At 27.5% G+C, this 24,413-nt stretch overlaps 1 protein-coding gene and 1 long non-coding RNA gene across 5 annotated transcripts in view; one reads left to right on the top strand and one right to left on the bottom strand.

Moving 5' to 3' along the window:
* Positions 1 to 24,413, bottom strand: part of LOC122504382 (zinc finger homeobox protein 4) — a 221,936-nt gene that overhangs the window by 47,685 nt on the left and 149,838 nt on the right. The gene's annotated exons all lie outside the window — the stretch shown is intronic.
* LOC122504383 overlaps positions 1 to 24,413 on the top strand; it is a 144,355-nt gene that overhangs the window by 108,297 nt on the left and 11,645 nt on the right. Inside the window, exon 8 of the long non-coding RNA XR_006301826.1 lies at positions 2,417 to 2,540. This is a non-coding gene — a long non-coding RNA (uncharacterized LOC122504383). The remainder of the gene's footprint in view (positions 1 to 2,416; positions 2,541 to 24,413) is intronic.

The following is a 24,413-nucleotide window of genomic DNA, read 5'->3' as shown; positions in this document are numbered from 1 at the left end:
TTCAGACTAACGTAAATTTTTAACTAACGTAAATTTTAAATTTACCTGAATCGTTTTGATCGAAATTTTACCTTTGGCTATAATGTAAATTTGATAAGTTTCTTCAAAAATAAAAGAGAAAGAAAACTTGAAAAAAATATGAATGCGAATATAATGAAAAGATGAATGTAAAGAAATAAAAATAATTGAGCACTTAAAGAAACATATGTAAAGGTTATGATTAGATTTAATATCTGAAATAAGTTGATTGCAGAGGAATAAATCATGTTTGTGTTTAACAAAGCGCAGAGCTCAAGTCTCAGCGCGTTAACTAGCAATTGAAACAAAAAAGCGGCCCAGTATAAACCACACATCGTCATCCTGTTTCGCGCTTAATGATTTAATTTAATCTACATGATGGCAAGTCACGATAACCATCACCGGATGTTCCAATTGTTACATTTTCATGGCTTCCATCGTCATCAAAGCTCAGTCCAAGCACCTAGAGTACTTTACACTACTAAACATGTATATAGTACAAATATACATAGTACACTACTATATATATATTTATATTCGAATCGAAAACTCGTGCATTCATTACCTTTATGCATTATATGTATATATTTGGCAAAAACGAGAGGAACGTCCTTCGTGTTTGATTTTAGGTTTTGCATTGCTGCCATCTGAGGTGGAAAAATCTTTAGAGAATTTTTCCGCATGAAAAATTCAACCAAATATTTCTGTACCCCTATCTATCTCCCCCCACTCTCTCCCTCCACCCCTTCAGTTATCCACTTTCATTTCCGTGATTGCTGTTTTAAATAATTGCATATCTATAGTCCGACAGATTTTCGTTTTGTACGGAACACACGAACCGAACTGACTTTTCATACGCTTCGGAAATTTTCTATTCGTATCGATTTTATGGATTTATTTTAAGTAATTATTTTCTCGAATTTTTTTTTCTTTACGATCTATTGAGAAAAAGGGACGTTTTACCATTTCATACTCTTTGAAAAAGAAAAATTTGTAACTATTTGTTGAATTTTAATATTTTTTGTGCATTAGTTATTTACTTTATAGTCTCTAAAAGTGTCTCTCTAGAACTGAATTGGTGAAATTCGACCTATTATCAGTCTGAATCAGTGGAACTTAAATTTCGAAGAATTTTGATGTTAGATTTGAAATCCTTAACGTTATTTTAGTAGAAAAGTAGTACCATGTCGATAGAGTTTATTCAAGAAAAAAAATCAAAATATTTTTAGAATCAAAATTTTGATTTTTGAAAATTTAGAATATATCAGACTTGGAAAGTTTTTTAGTTTAATCGAACAAAGAAATGTAAATTTCTTCTTTAGAAACTAATTTTGGGAGTTAAAAAATTCACAAAACTGCTGAGTGGAGTCTAAAATTTCAAAAATCGAAATTTTGATTTTTAAAAAAAATTTTGAATTTTTTTTGTAAGTAAACTCTAAAGATATGGTACTACTTTTCTACTAAAATAGGGTTAAGGACTTCGAATCCAACATCAGAATGAGCGTAAAATAATAATTATGAAAATTAATTATTGAATTCAGTAAAAAGAAATGTATTTCGATTTTTAGTTTAAATCAATAATTTTGAGCTCATTATTAATTTTCTAATTATTAATTACTGAACAGAAATTAACTTCTGCTTTCAACTACTGGTATACTTAAAAAAAGCTGAGACTTTGAATTATAAATTAGAATTGCTAAAAAATTAGAATTATATATTAATAAAAATTAAAATATTAAAAAAAATATTTTAGAAAATATTTTTAGAAATTAACAAGTTTAAAAAATAGTTTAGTAAATATTTTTAAAAATTAACTAGTTTAAAATTTTTAGTAGCAAATGATTTTTTGTTCTTCTGCCGAGAAATTATTTTTTCGACAAAGAAATTTCAAAAAAAAGGGTTACGGGGGAACAAAAAATTAGTTTCGCCAAACCCCCCATTTTTTTGAATGCTTTTTGCTATAATTCGATATTTATGAGCATAGAAACGTTTATATGTTTCATAATGAAAGATCCCCGATCTAAAACGATTGTCAAACGTTCTCAATAGTTTTTTCTCTCTCTCGCTCTCTACTCTTTTAATTCTCTCTCGGTGAAAAATTTAATCGCTTTGAAATTGACAGAGACGAAACGATCGATTTGAAATAAATCACTGTTGCAATAATATAACCATTTAAAGATACATACATTGAATGTTTTTTTCGATATTAGATACAATTCATTAATAAAATTGCCAGCGGTATTTTTTTTTTGCTTTTTTTTAATTGATATATATAGTTAGTTTTCATTCCTAAAGAAAAATGACATTCTTGTGCAAGTTTTTTTTTCTCCTCTCTCTCTATATATATTATTTATATTGAATTAATTTTAACACACTCTTGTCATGATCTGATTTACAGTGTCAGCAAATATGTGCAGCGCGGAGTACCGAGGAGAAGGAATTGAAAAAAAAAGAGGCGAGACTTACTTTATCTGGCAGAAAGCTATCCTTTATGGCATATATTAACCCTGACGGGATTCAAGGTATGTTGGCAAATAATTTACAATCTATGGTTTTTGCTTAGAAATTTGTCTCGTTTGCAATCGGTCAGCCTACGTAATAAAATTGAAACTGGAAATTTTCTATTCCCACGTGAAACTTGTGTTTATATATGGGGATCATGTATATTATATGATTTAAGGAGAAGGGATTCGCTACCGGGTTTTTGTGTTTGTAACGATTTTTCTGTTTTATATATTTGTATATGTATATTGTATCTCACACTATCGGTGTCATATAATGTCGAACCCATCGATCAGTTTACGAACACTGGGTCTCGACTACTGTTTAATTCTTTTTCCTCATTGACAGTTGCGGCTAACCCACACTAAAGACTTATTGCAATGGCGTAAAAGCTGTCGAATTTTTTTTTATATTTGTTTTACGATTTTTATCTATGAATGGAATTCATTTCTAACTAAATTTATTTTTATCACCATGGATTTTCTGTTTGGGAATAATTAATTTGAGATATACACAAAAAATAGAGCTTACTTTCAGCCCGCTTTTGTGTCAAATCATTAGAAAACATTAGAACCATTTTTGACTGAATTTTAGCATTGAAAGTATGACTTCAAGTCCTGAAATTCGCTTAATCTAGTTTTAAGCTTAAAAATACTACTTTTCAATTGTTTTGGTATACAGATGAAACAAACTATTTTACACAGAAAAAACAAAGTCTGAAATCATTTATTTCATTTTAATACAAAAATAAGTGAAAAATAAATTATTTTTAGCTTAAAGCCAGATTAAGTGAATTTTAAGTCTGAAAGTCCTACTTTTAAGATGAACTTAAATCAAAAATGGTTGTGATGTTTCCTAATGATTTTAGTCAAACGTGGGCTGAAAGTAAAATTTTTTACAATGATGAATTTTTTTTTATACAATTGAGAGGAAAACTTATTTTAAGTTAAGTCCCAAATTATGTTGCTCCTTGAAATTAAAACTGATCTTAATTAAAAATCTAGAAAAATTATTTCTTTGAATTAAGCTTCAATGGTCTTATTTTAATACCAGACTTTCATTGTAATAAACTCTACTTTTTTAATTTAATACCAGATTTGATTAGAAAGAACTTTAGTTCTCTTAATTTTACACTCAATTTACTTAAAGGGACACAAGTCTTTGATTAACTTTAAATTAACTCACTGAATTTTATCAAAATAAATTTTTATTCTTTTGAATAAGTTCTAATTTTCATTTCAATTAATTAAGACACTAAATTTAATTAAAATAAATTTTAATTCTATGAAATAGATCATAAATTAAGACACTGCTTTATTGAAAATAAATTTTAATTCTCTAAATTTAATACTAAAAAGAAGACAAATAAATTACAACACTCTTAATTTATTGCCAATATTAATGGAAATAAGTTTCAACTTTCTTAATTTATGACTAAAAATAATTCATTATTAAGGACTTTACATTTAGATTAAATGAAGGATTAAATGAAGGAAATTAAATTAAAATAAATTAACTTGAATTAAAGTAAACGAAATTGAATTTAACGTAATTAATTTTGAATTCAAATTCGTTCAGTTTAATCCGATTTCGTTTACTTTAATTCAATTGAAAATTGGATTTTTATTGAAAATTTTGAATTATAATAAGAAAAATATAATTAAAATAAAGAAAATTAAATGAAAATAAATTAAATAGAATTAACGTAAACTAAACTGAATTACAGTAATCAAAATTGAATTTTATTTCAAATTCGTTCAGTTTACCTACTTTAATTCAATTACAAGTTGGATTTTTTGAAAATTTTGAATTACAATAAAGAATATCGAATTAAAATCAAGAAAATTGAATTAAAATAAAGTAAATTGAATTAAAGAAAACTAAATTGAATTATACAGTAATCGGAATTAAATTTTAATTCAAATTCGTTTAATTTACTTTAATTCAATTGAAAATTTAATTTTTTTTAAATATTGAATTAAAATAAAGAAAATTGAATTAAACTAAACTAAATTGAAGTAAACTTAACGTATTTGATTTTTTATTCACATTCGTTCAGTTTAATACTTCAATTCGATTTTGTTAACTTTAATTCAATTACAAATTGGATTTTTTGAAAATTTTGAATTACAATAAAGAATATTGAATTAAAATAAAGTAAATTGAATTAAAGTAAACTAAATTGAATTACAGTAATCGGAATTAAATTTTAATTCAAATTCGTTTAATTTACTTTAAGTTTAATTCAATTGAAAATTTAATTTTTTTTAAATATTGAATTAAAATAAAGAAAATTGAATTAAACTAAACTAAATTAAAGTAAATTTAACGTATTTGATTTTTTATTCACATTCGTTCAGTTTAATACTTCAATTCAATTCGATTTTTTTTCAATTTTGTTTACTTTAATTCAATTCCAAATTGGATTTTTTGAAATTTTTGAATTACAATAAAGAATATCGAATTAAAATAAAGAAAATTGAATTAAAATAAAGTAAATTGAATTAAAGTAAACTAAATTGAATTACAGTAATCGGAATTAAATTTTAATTCAAATTCGTTTAATTTACTTTAAATCAATTGAAAATTTAATTTTTTTTTAAATATTGAATTAAAATAAATAAAATTGAATTAAAATAAACTAAATTGATTGAAAGCAAACTAAATTGAATTGTAAGAAACGAAATTGAATTAAAGTAAAGTAAATTGAATTACAGTAATCGAAATATAATTATTCCGAACGAAATAAAAATAAAGTAAAGAATTAAATAAAAATAAGTATAAAAATAAGTGTAGAGTTGAATGAAAAAAAAACCCTTTCAGAAAAACAAAAATTCTAAAATAAGTGCAAATTTCCACAGTCCATTGAAAGGGAATCTCGTTTCCACGCCAGTGTTTTGATACAGGCATAAAAACGATAAGGTACGTCCAAAAAAAAAAGAAAAAACTGCAAGCTGATGTATTTTATGTATACATATTATACATTGTTCGATGTATGTCCCAAGTGATTATATATATATAGTGGCGAATGATATGGCGCATGCTTGGATACATTCAAGTTTTATACTGACTTCGACATATTGTATACTCGATGAGGTCTACCTTTTCGTATTAACTTTATTGTGAAGTATGATTGATGAGCAACGATGCCAAACGATTATACAGATTATAGGAGAATTTCTATATTTGATCATTATACACACAAACACTCGCACACGTGATAGGAGAGACAGAATTGTATAACGTCCATCTCGTCTCTCTTTCTCTCTCTCTCTCTCCCCTTTTTTTTGTTCTGAAAAAAAAAAACGAGAGAAAGGTCCTTACCCCCGTTCTGGGGTGAATTTTTACATTATCTATCGTCAATTTTTAATCCCGTATATTTTAAAATTACGTAAAGTGATACTCGGTAGTTTTTTTTTAATCTGAGTTATTAATTCCTGGAGGGAGATGGGGAAAATTTTTTTTTTTGTAGGGGAAAAAATATAGATTACACCTTGTTTGATTATTAGTGTCTTCAAATATCGTTGGAGCGATATTTTGCTATTAATATTTTGTCGATTTTAATTCGGGAATATTATGAGGACTATTTATTGAGGATAAATATTTTTGTATTTTTAAAAGTGAGTTTTCGATTTTTGTTAATTTTTTTATTCGGTTTGTATTTTTTTTTATTCTTTTATTTTCTTTTTCTTTTGTCTTCCTTTCTCTCTTTTCTTTTCTTATTGTTTTTATTTCATAATTATGTTTCTTTTTTTCTTAAATTTTTCTGGACTTTTTTTCTTTCTTCCTTTCTGAATTTCCTACTTATTTCTTTCTACTTTTCCACTTATTTTGTTTAATTTTCTTTATATTTGAATTTCTTTCATTCTTTTTTCTTCTTCCTCTCTTTTTTCTTTTTTGATTTTATTTTAAAATTATTTTTCTTTCTTTTAAAATCATTTTTCTTTCTTTTACTAAATTTTTCTGGGCTTTGTTTCCTTTTTCCTTTCTTCTTTTTTTCTTCTTCTTTCTTGTTAACTTTCTTTACGCTGCTTTTTCTCTTTTTCTTTTTTGTAGCTTCTTTTTTTATTTTCCGATGTTATTTTTTATTTTCCTCTCTTATTTCTTTATTTTTATTCTTTATTCTTGGATTTTTCTTTATTAGTTTAATCTTATTCTTTTTTCATTTTCTTCTTTTATTTTTTCTTAGTTTCTTTTTTTTATTTCTCATTTCCAGTTTCTTCCTTAGATTCCTTCTTTCTTCTTTAACTATTTTTCCTCTGTTTTTTTCCTTTTTGAGTTTCTTCTTTTTTCTTTAATTTTCTTTTAGCTATTAAGTTTTTTTCTTTTATTATTTTCTTTTATGGATTTCTTTCACTAATTTCTATTCATTTTTTTGTTTCTTTCCTCTTTTTAATTTGTTTTTTTCTCTTTTTTCTTTTTTTCTTTATTTTTCCTTCTTAGTTATCTTTCTTTATTTCTTCTTCTTCTTCTTCTTTCTTTTCTGCTTTTAATGCCTAATCTTTTATCTTTAATTTCCTTTTTTCTTTTCTTTTTTTATTCTCTTTCATTCTTATTTTTTTCTTTTACTTTTCTTCCTCACATTCTGATTTTCCTCAATTTCTTTTTCTACTTTATTTTTTCTGTTTGAAATTTTTCTCTCTTCCCTCATTTTCTTTAGACTGTTAATCATCTTTTTCTTTTATTTTTTCTTGGTTTCCTTCTTCTTTTTACTTTTTTATATTTCTAAGTTTTTCCTTCATTTCTTTATTTTCTTGTTTGTATTTCTTCCTTTTCCCTACTATTTAGTTTTTTCCTTTTCTTCATTTTTTAATTTTATTGCTTCTTTCTTTAATTTCTTTTTTAGTTTCTTAACAAAAAATAACTGAAAAAAAGAAAACAATAATTTTTCTTTAATTTTTTTTAAGTTTTGTTTTTTCTTTTATATTTTCTTTCTCTTTTAATTTTACTTACTATTTGCCATTGTTTCTTTTTTAGTTAATTTTTTCTTTAATTTCTTTCTTTGTTTTTTTTCCTAGATTCTTTTTTAATTTTGAAAGAAATAGTGACAGGAAAATTAAAGATTACTTTTCTTTAAGTTTCTTTCTTTTTTTAAAAATTTCTTTCTCATTTCCTTTTCTTCTTTGTTTATTTCTTAGTTTTTTTTAATTTTGAAAGAAATAGTCACAGGAGAGTTAAAGAAGATTAATTTTCTGTAAGTTTCTATGTATCTATGTTTAATTCTTTTTTTATTTTCTTAATCCCCTTCTTCTTTCTATTCGTTTATTTCAATTATTTTCTTCTTTAATTTCCTTTTTGTCTCTATTTATTTCTGTTTTATTTCTTAATTTCCTTCATCTTTTTATACTTTTAGTTTGTTTTCTTCTTCTTTCTTTTTCTATTATCTATTCCTTCTATTCTTTTTTTCTACTTCTTTTTCACTGCTACAGTTTTTATTTTTTATTTTCCCTTTTCCTGTTTATTTTATTCAAATTTTCTTGGTCTTCTTTTTTTTAAAAGAAAATTCACATTTTTTTATCTTTATCTTTATTTTCATTTTTTTTTTATTTTTTGACGCGATTAATTCAATTCGGACGTCCGGAAGAGAAGAGATGATGGGGGATCGTCTCTTCTATTCTTTAAAAGACGGTCAGAGTATTAGAACTTTAATATTCTCGAGATCGTCTTACCCCCGTGTTTGAAGCAGCGGTTTCTTTTCGAACTCACCGTCTCTCTCGCTTGTGTCTGGCTTCGAATTTTAATAACTCTGGGAATGCTCAGAATCCAATAATGTCTTCGCTCGTCTCTCCACATGCGCCCATATCACGCTCCTCATGTATGCGAGAGCATATACGTTGATTCGTGAACTTTTATATTCACATTGTACTATATATTTTTCATATCTGCATATACATATACACACAATGTGATACCTTTTTTTTTATTTCAGAAAAAAACGATAAATAACGTTCTCATTAAATTACTCAGTAAATTTTATAAGTTGTAAATTGAATTTTAGTAATTTTTTCAGTGAACCGAATTGAAAATAAATCGATAAAAATTTTTAGTAAAATCGAAAATAAAAGCTTTCACGGAGAAGTAAAAAATAAAATATAGTACATGAACATATTTAAAAAATAGAAAAATATATGTTAAGTGAAAAATAAATTTTATAATAAAATTTTCTATTATAAAATATATAGGTAGTGTTAAATGGAATATATGTGAAAAATGTATTTGTGAACGTGTCTGATAAATTCTAAAGAATCTTGCACGCGAGTGTAGTATATATCCGTCCCTGAAATTCTGCTCCTCTTGAATACACACGACTCCACCCTCGACCTATGCACGCTTCCGCGGAAATCTCATATTCTGGAATGACGACGCGAATTCAATCCCCTTGTGTCCTGCCAAGATATTCTTATACCTTTCGACTTATTTATTTTTTTTTTTCGCCGAATAAAACGGTAACTATGCTTTTAGCAATGTAATGTTGATTCTAGGTCTCCTGAGAATCTGCCCAAATCTTCATAGTTTCATTTTTCCCCGACAATTTTAAATGTAATACTTAATGGAAAATTTCATCTGAATATGAAAAATATTTCAAAAAAGAAAATTATTTGATTTTTTCCCTCGGTCTTCTTAGATAATTTCAAAATATTGATTTTGACGATCACTTTGAGTGAAGTATGAAAAATATTTCAAAAAAAGTTACCTCTATAAAGGAGATAATCAGATAATAAATTCGAAAAGACTCATTTTTAATAGAACGCAAAATTGGTTGTGCGTTGGTCGTAGTCGTTAAGGCATTGCGGATCAGTCCTATAAGTGTTGAGTGTTCGAATCTTGTCGGTGGGAATTTTTTTTCTACAAATATTCAATATTAAATTGTATTTATATTACATTCGGAAAATATACAATTAACTCAGAACCTACTAAATTATTTTATTATCTCAATTTGATATTGTCAGAAAAAATTTTATTTAAAAAAAATATTTTTTAAAATATTTAAATCGAAAATTAAAATATCCAATTGATGAAGAGATGAAAGGGAAGAAAAAGTAGGTGTTTCAGGTAGTGACAAAATTTAAGAATGCGTTAACGTCTATTCGAGAGACGGCACTATTTAACACCCACTCGCGAGGGCGAGATTCTCGCGGCTGTTTTATATGTAAATTTACACTCGAGGAACATGAAAATCAGGCACCTAACTAGAAACCCCCTTGTATAACGCGTATATATGAAGAGTAGTATAGGAATTTAATTGGTAGTAATATGAATCCGCGTAATATAAACCGCCATCAGTCTCTCGCCGGGGGAGAGTGAAGCAGGAGGAGAAGAAGAAGAAGGTGCGACAGCACAAGAAGTCCTATAGGGGGAAGAATGAAAAAAAAGGAAAAGACAACAATTCTTAGCCTCTGGTCGACATGCCGAACGAATGTCTCGTCCTATAATAATCACAAGTGGACAATTTTCTCCCTCTTTTTCTCTCGCTTTTGTCTAATTTATTGTCTAAATCTAAATTAGGTAAAAATGAATAATTTCCAGTAAAATTTTGGCTGACTTTTTTTTTCAGCAATTAGTAAAAAAAAATTACTTATTACTCACTTATCATATTTTAGAAAAAATTATAACCAAAATCTGAAGAAAATTTTTTAATTAGTTTAAAGATTTGTCGTTTTAATTATCTGACAGCACTGCATTAAACATACAAATAAAAAAAATATATATTTAATAATTTTATGAACTATAAAATATTTCCAAAATATCATTGAGAAACCATTACCATAAATATATACTTTATTCCAATTTAAAAATGAGTATTTTCAATTTTTGAAAAATAGGGCATGTTAAAAAAGCTTTTTGGGTTAAATTAGCATAATCCGCTTTTCGAGTGTATATACCTCAAGTTGAATTGAAGAAAGAATTTCTTTTTTCGACATTTGAAGAAGGAATTGATTAAAGTGAGATGTGAGGAAAGTGTGTGTGTGTGTTGAACAAATCGAAGATGTGCGCGGCTTAATTTAAATGATGGTCCAGTCAAAGGACGTTTTTCTTTCTTGCCAAGAGTTAGGTTTGCACTTTGTGGCAAACACTGATAACGAAATGGAGACGCGATCCAGAAAGTTTGGTGTAGGACTTTTCAGAGTGTGCAAACCCTCTTGAATCGTTCGATTCACCGAAAGATAAAATACGCGAGACGAAAAGAGAGAGAGAGAGTTTTCTCTCTCTCTCTCGCTTTTCGTCTCGCGTCCGTTTTCCATGGGGAAGACTGACTACACATCCCTTACTTTTTCATTCCCTGATTTTTCTCTCTTACTCTCATTTTCTCTAACTCTCTCTCTCTCTCTCTCGTTTTTATTCTCTTCTTTCTCTCTCTCGTACTTTTTTTCGTTTTTTTCTCTCTCTCTCTCTTGCTATTTTTCTCGCTTGCAGTTTCTCTCTCTCTCTCTCTTCTATTTTTCTCGCTCGTACTTTGTCCCTCTCTAATGTATTCACAAATCTTCGTTCTAACGTTGCGTTATCATTCTCCAAGCAGCCCCGTTTTCGCTTCTTGGAGTCGGGCACTTTTTCCCTTCTTCTCTCTCTCCATCTACCTTTTTACCTCCTCCTTACCTTCTTTCCACTAGGGAGGAATTCATTTCGCGGCCCAACGCCCTCGTCTCCTGCGAACGCCACTATTCGATTGCTTCGATTATCCTTGCCTTATTTCTTGAAGCTTTCTACCCTTAGCTCCTTTTTTCCTCCCCCCCTCTCTCGCTCCCTTTTTCGCATTTTCGCCTTCTTCATTTCTCTCTCTCACTTTCCTTGAATTTTTTGCTTTCTCTCTCTCTCTCTCTTTCGTTTTTTCTCTTCTTGTCCTTATTTTCTCTCTCCTTCTCTCTTTCCTTTGTCATTTTCCTTTTTCTCTCCTTCTTTCTCACTTTATTTCATTTTCTTCGTCCTTTTAGTTTTCAATTTTTTTTTCCATCGCAGTTTCCCTGCAATTTTGTTCCAAGTCCGCAGGAACCACTTTATCAGAGGATGAGAGTTAGTCGAACAGACGCAACTTGGCATCGTCACTGTTTACCTCGAGAAATACCTCGACGAATCGTAACCGACGTTCATGTAAAGCCTCTGCTAATAAACACAATTCTTCAACATGTCCGAAAAATAAAATCAATTTATCGCACAACTTGGGAAAATACGATTAATTTCAGTTTTTAAGAATACGTTTTTTTTTTCTCACGCACGACAGAGAAAAAGTTACTTTTAGAAAATGCCACACGAACAGTTTCTTTCAAGTGTTACCAATTAGTGTTTTTCTCGAGTTTTCTCTTACTGAAAAGTACTTTTTGATTGTCAATAATAATTTTGATCCTTAGAAATTATTTTCTCGAGAAATTCATTGAAAAAAATTCTTTTTCTTAAAGAGATAAATAATAGTACATTGTGCAACAAGTACAGAAAGAAGCTGTTTTCCGACGAGTGCAAAGTTTGCTGCTCCGAGCGAAGCGAGGGCAGTAATTTGCACGAAGTTGGAAAATCTTCTTTCGTACGTGTTGCACACAGCACTTTGTGCAACACCTGTTTACCGAAAATAGTAATTTTTATACTTTTCTAATCAATAAATATAGTTTTATGTTGATTATAGTGTATATTATACTGTTTACAGAAAAGTATGCAGGAAAGTACACTTTCAAATGTGCAGAAATTGACCACTTTGTGCTGCATTTATTTTAAAGAAAAGTAGCTCTTTTCCAGCAGGTGTTGCACAAATTGAGTTTTTTTGGTCGTCAAAATTAAATTTTTCGATAGCTACTTTTTTACAACTTTTTTTTTGGTTTGAAAGCTACTTTGTACTACTTTGTAGTAAAAACTAAACTGACTGCAATTTCTGCGCATTTCAGTCATGAATTTTTACTACCTTTGGAGTAAATTTTACGATTTCAAAAGTAAATTTTGCTTCAATCGAAATACACTATATATTAAACTTTCCTCAAACTTATTTTCGGTAACAGTAAAATTAAATTTTCGTAATAATTTCGAAGCAGCAAAACTAAATATCAAATAGAAAAAAAGTGATTTCAAAATATTTATAAATTTTGAATTCACTGTTTTCAATTTGAAATTTGACACAAATATATAATAAAAAAAAAATCCACAAGACATTGTAAAGGAAAATAAATTTTGTGCATAAAATAAATATGTTTTAAAGGGAAGACTCAAATTCCATGGAGTTAGTTTTGTTTCCCTTTTTTATTTATTTATTTAATTTTTTTTTTTGCAAAATGTACCGAGAGTCGTGAATTCTTTAAAGAAAGCTTTGAATCAGAGTGAAACGGTCAACAGGATATCGGGACGAGTGAGACAATTATCTTAAAATGCATTGGTCTGATTGAGAAAAGGTTCGTTCGAACGTCTGCCTGTCTGTCTGTGAGCATGTCTGACAACGGGTAGCATGGCCGACTGAATGGGTCTTGGAATGTGCCGTCCCATACCACCGATGTTATTCTCCTTATACGCAAACATGTCTGGTCCTCTCTCACTCACATGCACACACAAACACACACTTATCAACACTGTAATGGGATTCTTGTATATGTTAGCGATGGATTCGAACCAGATATAAGTGCGTTCGATTCCGTAATAAGTCCCTAAGAAGGAATGCATTGTTCAACAACTTCTACTTCCATCTCTTCTTAAAATCAATTCTCGCACACAAAGGAATTACAAGATCTGCACTACGAGATTTGGCGAAAAAAGGCGGGAGAATATTTTTTCTTTCTTTTTAAATAACAATTCTTTTTGACAGTTTTCAATTTTCTGCGATTATTTCTTTTTTTTTTTTGGAAAAATAACTTTTGTTGGAAAGGAAGCAATTTTTTCGAGGCAAAGAATTTTCTTTAGACACTTCACAAAACGATTTAATTAGAATTTTTAAAAATAATTGAATTTCAAAGAAAAAATTGATTACTATTAAAAAGAATTAAATTTCTGTGAAATATTTTTTTTTTTTTTTTTTTTTTGAAAATAATTGAATTTTGCAAAGAATTTTATTAAAATGACTCTAAATAATTGAATTTTCGGGAATAATTTTGTTATTTATCTTTAATAAATTGAATTCTTTTGAAGAATTATTTATGTAAATAATTGAATTCTTGGGAAGAATTTTATTAAAATCTAAAAAATTAATTGAATTATTTCAAAAAATTTATTTGAAATTGTATTTAAAATAATTGTTTTCTTTTGAACAATTTTATTAAAATATTTGAAAATAATTGAAATCCTGTGAAAAATTTTAATTTTTTTGTAATCAATATATTTAATTCTTCTAAAGAATTTAAAAAAAAACTTTTTTTTCAATAATTGATTTTTTTGAGGAATTGAAATTGAATTGTTAAGAATAATTACATTTTTTGAGCAATTCCAGTAAAACTGTATTAAAAATAATTGAAATCCTGTTATGAATTTTATTATTTATGAAAATAATTGAATTTTATTAAAATGTTTTAAAAAAAATTGAATTTTTGTAAAAATTTTTGTTATTTTTTAAAAATAATTGAATTCTTCATAAGAATTTTATAAACATTGTTTTAAATTATTAATTTTTTTGAAATATAATAAATATTTTGAAAATTTTATTATAAATAACTGAATTCTTGTGGAAAACTTTATTTGTGAAAATAATTAAATTTTGAATGAATTTTAGCAATTTGTTTTTAAAGAATAATTGAATTCTTTTGCGAAATTTTATGAAAATAGTAGATATTGAAAATAATTGAATCGTTTTAAAGAATTTGATTATAATTTTTGAAAATAGTGTGGAGTATTGTTAAATATTTTGATAAATATTGCGTTAAATATTTTGCTAAATATAATGTTAAATATTTTAATAAATATATCCTTACAGTGGAACTTCGATTGTCTGAACTAATTCGGACTGGAACAGATTCGGTTAATCATGGCTCCACTGAAAATTTTTTTTTATTAAAATATTTAATATAAACAAAAATACTCATATTTTATTCAAAACCGCGAATAACTTCTCATCAGAATATTTCTTCTCTCTCTTTCTGCAATTTATTTGGCAAAAACAATTTTATTTTCCTTTCATTTATATGACGGTAAATTTATTTACCACAGCATTGAACATATTCGATTAAAAAAAAATATGTATATAGAAATAGTGATGGAGAAAATATTGTTTGTTGTATTTAAAAAAAGAGAGAAAAGAAACGAAGAGGAAGAAATAGAAGGAGAAGAAGAAGAAGAAAAGGGTGGAAACGCGTGATTTGGCAATGCGCGCAAACTGAACATTGCTCGAGCGGACTATAAAAATCTTATCGACCATCTCAGCAGGGTGGGGGCACATTTAATATTAATGTCTCCTCTCCCGCGGAGGTTTCGTGCATCTGTATATGTATATATAGCGGGTGATCTCTGAATTCCAAGAAAAATCGTTCCCGCATCCTATATCATTCCCTAGAATCTATACTTTCAATCTTTTCATAACATTATCTGTCCAATGTGGAATGAATTATCTTTAACGTGACTGCTAAGCGGAATCTTTTTCTAAAAAGGAGTAATTTTTTTTTTTGCCCTTTCATTTTTGGTAATCTTTATTTTGTTTCACGGAAAAATAATTTGACTATATTATCGAATTTTTTAGTTGTTTCAATTAATATAGTTTCGCTGTTCCAGGTAAAATTTTTCCTTGTTAAACAAAAAAAAACAAAAAAAGAAATTTCTTTTAGAAATTAAAATAAGTACATATTTGGAATTATTTCTTTTAAATAAGTAACGATAATGATAAATTTATATTAAGTGTTTAATTTACAATTGTGATCATAATATTTTTGTAATCGTAATAATAATTATTATGCGTATTGGGCGATAATTCTTCTCGAGAAATTGGTAATGAAATGGCAAATGGTTATTTGGCAAAAAGGGTTCAAGAATTTTGAACGACGTAGAAAATGATGGAAATTAAAAAATTTACGAATGATTGAGAGTGGAATAAATTTGCGAGAGAATGAAAATTATTGGCGTGTCCTCATAAAAATTCGGAGTTCAAATTCTTCGAGAGTTTTAATAGCCGCGTTGTTGGCGCTCTTCAAGTTGCAGTCTAAGCTTGGATGCTGCATAACTCCTGGACCAACACTTCCGCGAAATTTTAATGTTTAACTCTTGCAGTTTATTTTATTATCTCACTTGTTCTTTTTTTGTCAAATTGTCAAAAATCATATCGTTAATTTATCAATTCCAAAATTTTATTGTCAACAAATTCAGTGTTAACAGAAATTATTATTAGATAAATTACTATTATTAATTAATAATAACAAATTATTATTATTGGTATTATTAAATAAAAGTAATAATAATTAATGAGAGGTATTAATAATAATAATAATTTTTAAAAAATTGGCAATATTTTTGGGACTATAATAATTACCACATCTTTACGTTTCGAGTAATTTTTAATAAAAAAAGAATATAAATTTAGTGAAATAATTTTTTTAACATTAAGTTCGTAAATTGTAAGATATAATTTGGAGAATTTTAGAGAAATTACAAATGATTGCGGAAATTCAATTATATTCAAAAGTAATAAAATTCTTCTCTGAAATTCAATTATTTTCAAAAATTTTCCTCAATTCAATGATTTTTAATACATCTACTATTTTAATAAAATTTTTCAAGAAATTCAATTATTTACAAATTTTTTATAAATTTCTTCGCAATATAATTCAATTATTTTTCTAAATGATAACATTATTTTTAGGAATTCAATTATTTTCATAAATAATAAAACTCATCGCAGAATTTCAATTACTTTTAATAAAATTTTAATCGAATTCCTCGATAAATGTAATTATTATTAAATTTTTTTATTAAAATTCGTCAAACGAATTCAATTATTTAAAAATTTGTTGATAAAATTCTTTATGAGAATACAAATTTTAAGAAACTTTCAAATATTCAATAAATTATTTTTTTGTATTTAAATAATTGAATCCTAGTAGAATTTTCTAATAAAAATTGATTTAAAAATGAATTTCAGTTAAAAACAAATAAATTTGAAAATTCTCAAAAAATTTATTAAAAATAATGGATTTATAGAAAAATTTTAATTAACACTAAAAACAAATTTAATTTTGGAGAAGTTATAAATTATTGCAGAAATACATTTTTATCAAATTTCTTGGAAAATATAATTATTCTTAAAAATTTTATTAAAAATCGTCGAAAGAATTCAATTATTAAAAAATATGTTGATAAAATTCTTTATGAGAATTGAATTTTAAAAAAGATTTAATTATTTATTTTTGTATTTAAATAATTGAATTCTAGTTGAATTTTCTAATAAAAATTGATTTAGAAATGAATTTCAGTTAAAATTTTAGATGTTAATTGAATATTAAAAACAATATAGCGTGAATTTTTAGAAATAATTGTATTTTCAAAAAGTTTAATTGAATTTTTTTTGAAATTATTTTAAGCTTTTATTTTCTAAATATTTAATTAAAGAATTTTTAAATAATGAAAATTTCGTAAAATTGAATTGTAAACAAATGAATTTAAAAATTCTCTAGAATCTTTTGAAAAAATTATTAAAAATAATTGATAAATTATTTATTTATTTATGAGTTCATTTATTTCTTTCGAAAAACTTTAATAAAATGTTTGTAATTAATTATATTTTTCGAAGAATTTACTTTAAATTGTATTAAAAATAATTGAAATCCTGTGAGGAATTTCATTATTTAGGGAAATAATTGAAGTCTTGCAACTGAGTTTTATTACCTTTTTTTTAAATAATTGAAATTCTTGTAAGAACTTTTGTTAAAATAGTAGATTTTGAAAATATTTGAATTTCAACATAGACTTTCATTATTTGTGAAATGTAATTGATTTCTTGCAAAAAATGTTTGAAAATAATTACATTTTTCAAGGAATTCATTTAAAAATTGTATTAAAAATAATTTAAATCTTAGGAAAAATTTTATTATTTATGATAATATTTGAATTCTTACAACGAATTTTAGTATTTAAAAAAAAAAATAATTTAATTGATATGAAAAATTGTATTACTTATAAAAATAATTGAATTCTTGCGAAGGATTTTATTAAAATTTTTTCTAAATAAATAAATTTATTTTTTTGAAAAATTTTATGGAAATTAATCCAAGTCTTCGACTCGTAGTTGCTCGCTATCTTCATTTTATATATTTAATTGAAGAATTTACGAATAATTGAAATTTGTAAAATTGAATATATTGTAATTCCGTAATTTTTAATTTTTGGTCCTTAAAGTCCGTATTTTCAAATACTTTCACTGATTCGAGCTTTGTTACTAAGTTAAATGAATTATATATATATATTTAAATGATATAAACAATTTTTGCCTAAAATCTGTCATAGAAATCAAATGTAAAATTCAATTGCACAATAATATAAAGTTGAAAAATATTATTTCACGAATTTTTACTTTATTATTTAATTTTTAATTTAAAATTTTTAAATCACTGTAATTTAGTAGAATTCATGTAGAAATTCTATAGAATCATTCTAATGAAATTGAGTAGACTATTCACTAGAATTCATGTATAGAATGATTCTAGTGAAATTCTATAGAACTTTTTCAGCTTCTAAAAAACACTTCTAAAAATCATTAATATTAAATACATTGGGACATTACAAATTATTTAGATAATATTAATAATTTGTGTAAGAAGGCTTGAAAATGAGTTTTTTTTAATTATTACACAAATTACTATATTTAGCGGTCATCAACAAAAAGCATATTATAAATAATATTTTATACATCATATATACATGAGATGAAATTTACATGTAGAATTCTGTATATATTCGCGAGGCACGTTCGATATGAGAGGAAAACCTGTATAGGTGATATAGTCGTATAAAGTTCTTAATGGAAAACTGACAGGGGGCGAGAGCCAAGTCCTCATACATCGAGGGAGTCTTAGAAACCCGCCTAAGCTTCTAGAATATTTATGCTAACCGGCACGCGAGGAAATAACCGCTCCATGTATTATATATACATATATATATAATACTCATATATATATATATATATATATATATATATATAATACTCAAGAGCCACCAAAGAGCGAATTCGCATGGTCCTCTCAATGTTCACGCGCGGACAAGTTCTCCAAGATTCTTTTTTTTCAAAAATTGTTTTCTATTTTTTGCTTTTTTTTATTTTATTTTTTTCTTTACTGCTTTTATCCCCCTTTTTTTCTCTCTTTCCTTCTCGCTCTCTTTAATGTATGCACGAATACGCCCATCGGCATTCACGATCATCAGTCACGAATGGAGACCTGACTCGCGACGTGATTCGCGCGTACCTATCATGCTTTTGACTTATAGAATCCTTGTTCTTCTTATTTTTTTATTTTGTCCAACCGATTCCCATATAAATAGAGGGGGGAGTAAAAAATAAAAGAAATAACTAACCTATTCGGCATGCAACTGAACTTTGACACTTTATTTATATATAAAGTATTTTTTGAGTGACTAGCTTCTTCTTTGTTTCTGCAACTGAAATTGTCCTTTGCATTATATGCTTTCGACCATATTATGTCACATTTCCATTTTATCTTTGCACGAAAACAATAATGATTGATTGACAGACTGTAATGGACTATTTACCGTGAAACTTTTATTATTAGTCGATAAGAAATGTAAAAAAGAAAAAAAAATAGGAAAAAGGGAATGGAAGGGTTTACTAATTAAAATCAGTAAACATGTAGGCAATTACTTTAAATTTTTCTTAAGACAACTAGAAGCAAATTATCTAAACGAACATTTAATTTTAGAAATAACTTTTGTTATTTAAACTAAAATTTTATTATCGAAATTTTTATTTACCCAACGTTTTTATTAATACTTATTCAATCGTTTTATTATCGATTTTATTTACGCATCTTTTACGTACGTATGACTTTTATAAAAGAGAAAAATGAAAATGACATAAATGTTCAAATTTCAATTTTGTACATCAACTTCCGTCAATAATAATAATAATAATAATAATAATAATAATTTTTATGCAGTATATTTTTGCGCCTTTTTATTTTGTTTTAAATGTCCGGTATATATATATTATAAGGACAAATAAAATGAAATAAATTGAAACGCGCGTGAACTTGATTCTATTGGGAGGATTCTTATAAAGAATTTCCTGCTCGCAAGTTTCTCCTTGACTCATCAATAACTTAACCTCCGCGGGACATGAAGTATCAATAATTTAATGTCTAATGAGACAGAAGATTCACATTCGATTCGCTTATAACATTGAGCCTTCAATTATTGTTGCAACTTTGTGCGCGACACATGTGCGAGACATGCATGTGGACATATACATATTTTCCCTCTTTCTCTCTACTATGTGAAATTTATTCTATGTGGAGAAAATGAATAAAGTATATGTTGTTTTATAGTAAAACCCAAATTATTCGAAATTTTTACTACTTTAAGAGTAAATTTTACTATATGTATGTAATATAAAACACAAAGAAATTGTCCTGGCGCTTTCTGCTCTCAATTTTTACTATTCTTGTAGAAAATTTTACTACAACTACAATTTTTCTATTTTAAGAGTTGATTTTACCAAGAAAATTTAATCTGAAACAGGAAAAATGATTCATTGAGTAAAAATCAAGTGAATTGACTTTTATTACAACCTATACAACTTCTTGTAGAGTTTGCAAACAAGTTGTGACAAATAATTTTTTTTCTTTTACAAAATTAAATTACAAATTAGGCAAAATAGTGGAAAATTTTGTCGACTAGAAACATTTGGATACAATCTCAACCCTTGTGTTTGTTCTAAGTACCATTGCGCCACACCCTTGGGTGAGAACTTGTGTCCTCATTCTCTCTTGAGGAACTTTTAATTCGTCTGCTAAGTTTCTACTTGGCTGGCCGCACGACCACAGCTTGTTTAGCCTTTGGTGAGAGACCTCTCAAGAGGGAATAAATAAAAAGCTGCCGGAGAACGAAGTATATAGAGGAAGGGACGCGAAAGAGAGAAAAAAAGAGAGGAAGAGAGAGAGAGAGAAAAGAGAGAAGGAGATAAGTGAGTGCCTCTTTTGTAGTCGGTGGGTGATAATTTTTAATCAGTGCGTCGTAGTTCCTGCCCGGGTAAAACCTGCTCCTTTGTGCTTCACCAACGAAGGGAAATTATTGACTCTCGACATGACTTACGCAAAGAGCCACCTGAAAGGACTGTAAGAACGTTTTTTGATAATTGGACGAGAGTTATAGACTTCCCCCGAAAAATTCAATCTGTTCAGGAAAAAAAAATCCGATATTCCTCTCTTTTTAAAATTATCAATGAGCCAGAACACGTTCATTCATTTTCTAGGCTTTTTAAGGGATAACTTTTGCAAATTTCATTACAATCAAATCTATTCTTTAAAACTTATATGTTCTTTCAAATTTTTTTCCTCTTTAATTAAAGAAAAAAGGAAAAATAAATAAATTTACCATTACGTAATAGTTGAATGGTCCCTTGCAAAAGAAATCTTCTGAAATTCCAAAATTTATAATTTTAGACACACAGTTTTTTCTAAGGATATCAAATTGAAACGAAAAAGGAATTAAAAGTGTTGCGAAGCAACATTTTCATTCTTTTTTCGTCTCAATTTGATATCCTTAGAAAAACTGTGTGTTAGTTTAGTAAAAATTTTCAAGTTTCTAGCAGGACTCGAACCACTGCCAAAGGGCATTGCTTTCCTCAATCGATTAGTGCACTCGACCAACAGAAAACTCTCATCAGCATAGCGATTATTAAAAAGAATTTAATTCCAATCTTTAAATAATCGAATGGTTATCTATTTATAAAATCAAAAATCAGTCGTGGTTATTTTATGTTTATTTTCAGACGATAGGAAAAATCCCAAAGTATTTCAAATCGAATCATAATCAAATTGAATTTTTCACGTAGGTGGACAAGAAAAACCACCCACACGATATTTTGCTATTTCTTTAACACTTATTCTTCCCTTTTATTTTTCATCATCAGAGAGAAAACACGTCTATATATAAATATAAATAAATTCCATATATATTATCTCAAAAATGTAATAGACATACATTTTTAAAGTACATGGTATACACACAAGCAAGGGAAAGGGGTCATTATATTTGCCGAGAGAAGAAAAATGGAGTCTATAGATATACAAAATATGATATATTGATGAGATGCATCATTGTTACATTTCACATTTAGAGCGAAGGTTGAATTTGCAAAAGAAATGAGGAGAAAATGGGAAATTGATATTTTCCACGATGGCAGAAAAGATGTTTTCAGAGTGAAAAAAAAATAATAATAATAATCATAATGCTCATGATGGTAATAAGTTTAATGGCGAGGAAAGTAGATAATGCATATATAAAATAAAAAAAGAAAAGGAGTAGGGAGAAAGAATTTTTTTTCCCTTGATTTTCTTTTTTACAGAGACTGATACTGATTTTTTTTATATTATATTATACATATAATATAGGAAAAACACTTGAAGGATCAATCTCAAAGTTTGTTAGCTTGTTACAGGTGTCGAAGATCATAAAGATTGAAGACTTGTGTTATTATTAGGGATACGATATTCGGGTCATAAAATATGAAAGATAGACTTGATGTATGCTATATGGGATAAAATGGAAAGAAATATATATAGAGTTTGAGGAGTTAATAAAGAAAGAGAATGTGTTGCATAAATCGACGAGAAGAAGAGGGGGGGGAGGGTGTAATATTAAATCTAATATCTCCGAGTAATGTAAAAATCTAAAAATATTTCTCAACATTTTTTTTTCATAGTAATTCTCTCAAAGAATTAGTAAAAATGTTTTTCTTTAATGAGAATGTAAAACAATTAAGAGGGAAAAAACATTTTTTTTTTGCCTTGATCATTAATTAACTTAAAGTTGTGCTTTGCTAAAGTGGTGGAATCCTTTTGATTTTGAAACCTGTTCATTCTCTCGCTGAAATCGTCGTTTTGTCACACCTCCACATCACCTCCTTTGTTTTCAGCCGCTTCGCGGTTTCGGTTACGTTTTTCTCTCGATTTCTTGTCCGCGAGTTTCGCCACTTAAGTCCGGTAGTGTCGCGTCATTGCGTTTCTAACCGCTAACTCTCAACGAAGGGATCCTATGAGCGCCAAGTTATTAGAGGTATGCGCGAGGGTCCGATCTTTTTTTTACCCTCTCTCTCTCTCCCTCACTCTCTTTGTATACATTTGTTCCCGATTCACACACACACACACACACACACACACTATCACACAGTCAAAAATTTGCTCAACCGAATTTAATTTCTCGAGACAATAGTTTCACCTCTAAATGACGAGGGACAAATTAAATTTATATACTATCAGAAAAAAAATGATGATGATGATGATAAAACTCATAAAACTTGCAAATTTTTGAAAAATTAAAACACTTTTTTGGCTGTATTTCTAAGGATATCAAATTGAGACAAATAACGAATCAAAATATTGCTTCGCAACACTTTTGATTCGTTTTTTGTCTCAATTTAAAAATTACAAAAAAGTTTAGTAAAAAATTAAAAAAAATTATTGTAAAGAGAGTGTGGAAAAAAATTCTATAAAGAAATTTCAAAGGAGCCAAATAGCCAAATAGCCAAAAGGGAAACCAAATAGTGAAAATGAAGAATAAGAACCAAATGGGGGAAAAAAGATAAAAATTAATGCAAAAGGAAAAATGAATATCATGTGTATAAATAGAGATTGATCCAATTAGTTGTAACAAGAAATGATTGTCTGAGAAAGAAATAAGAGGATGAAATTGTAACGAGGCACTAAAATGGAATATGCAATGAAAAGTGCGTGTATAACATCACTGAAAGAGAGAGAGAGAGAGGGCGAGAGAGAGGGGGTTAAGAAGTGTTCCTTTTCCCTTGATAAAGCAGAAGATCTACGGCCGGCAATCATCGAGTATTGAGCAAAAGATTACATTAGCAATACGCTATTGATATTTCATAGAGACGAGGCTTATAAACGTGGTGCACACAGTCACAGATTCACGCACGCAGAAAAAAAACTCACACATGTGCGCAAATTTATACACAATCACGCACAAAAACATACAAATACGCACACTAGCAAATAAATAATACGCTCACTAACATATAAATACGTTCACAAGCATATAAATACGCTCACTAACATACAATTTCGCTCACTAACATACAACTTCGCTCACTAACATACAAATACGCTCACTAACATACAAATATGCTCACTAACATACAAATACTCATAAAAATCTTTCACTCATAAAAAAGTACAAATACGCACACTAATAAACAAATACTGTAACATTTACAAAAATACGAATAAAAATAACATTCAGAAATATAAAACACAAACATATTCAAGAAATATGCACAGACAAACGTGAACAGTACGGAAATATGTACGTAAACACTATAGTCACAGATACATACACACCTTGTGTGCGCACTCACGACATCATACGTGCTCCCGAGAGAGCTCAATCAAGGCAAAAACTAATGTTCCCTGTTCCCACAACTTCAGCCAATCCAATATTTCAGTACTCCTAATTGAGTTTCACCGCTTGGACAAAACCGCAAAACCCACCTTGTTATTCTTCGTTAACTAATTCCCGTAACAATCAAAACCCTTCAATGATCATGTCTCTTATTGCGTCACACATATTCACTTCCTGGAAATATTTAATAGTGCGCGCGCCTCGAAGAGAAAAAAAAAGAATTTATTTTGCAAATAACGAAAATTTTATATTGTTGAGAATCAACCAAATGCATATATACCAGGGAAAAAATTAATTTGATTTCACATGAACCAATTACTATATAGTTAGCAAAAGAAATATTTACTTGAGTCGGATAATTTTTATTT

Source organism: Leptopilina heterotoma, unplaced genomic scaffold (genome assembly GCF_015476425.1).
Source record: "Leptopilina heterotoma isolate Lh14 unplaced genomic scaffold, ASM1547642v1 Lhet_294, whole genome shotgun sequence".
Classification (NCBI taxonomy): Eukaryota; Metazoa; Arthropoda; class Insecta; order Hymenoptera; family Figitidae; genus Leptopilina; species Leptopilina heterotoma.
Note: the sequence above shows the minus strand (reverse complement) of the source record. Positions and strands in the feature narration are given on the sequence as shown.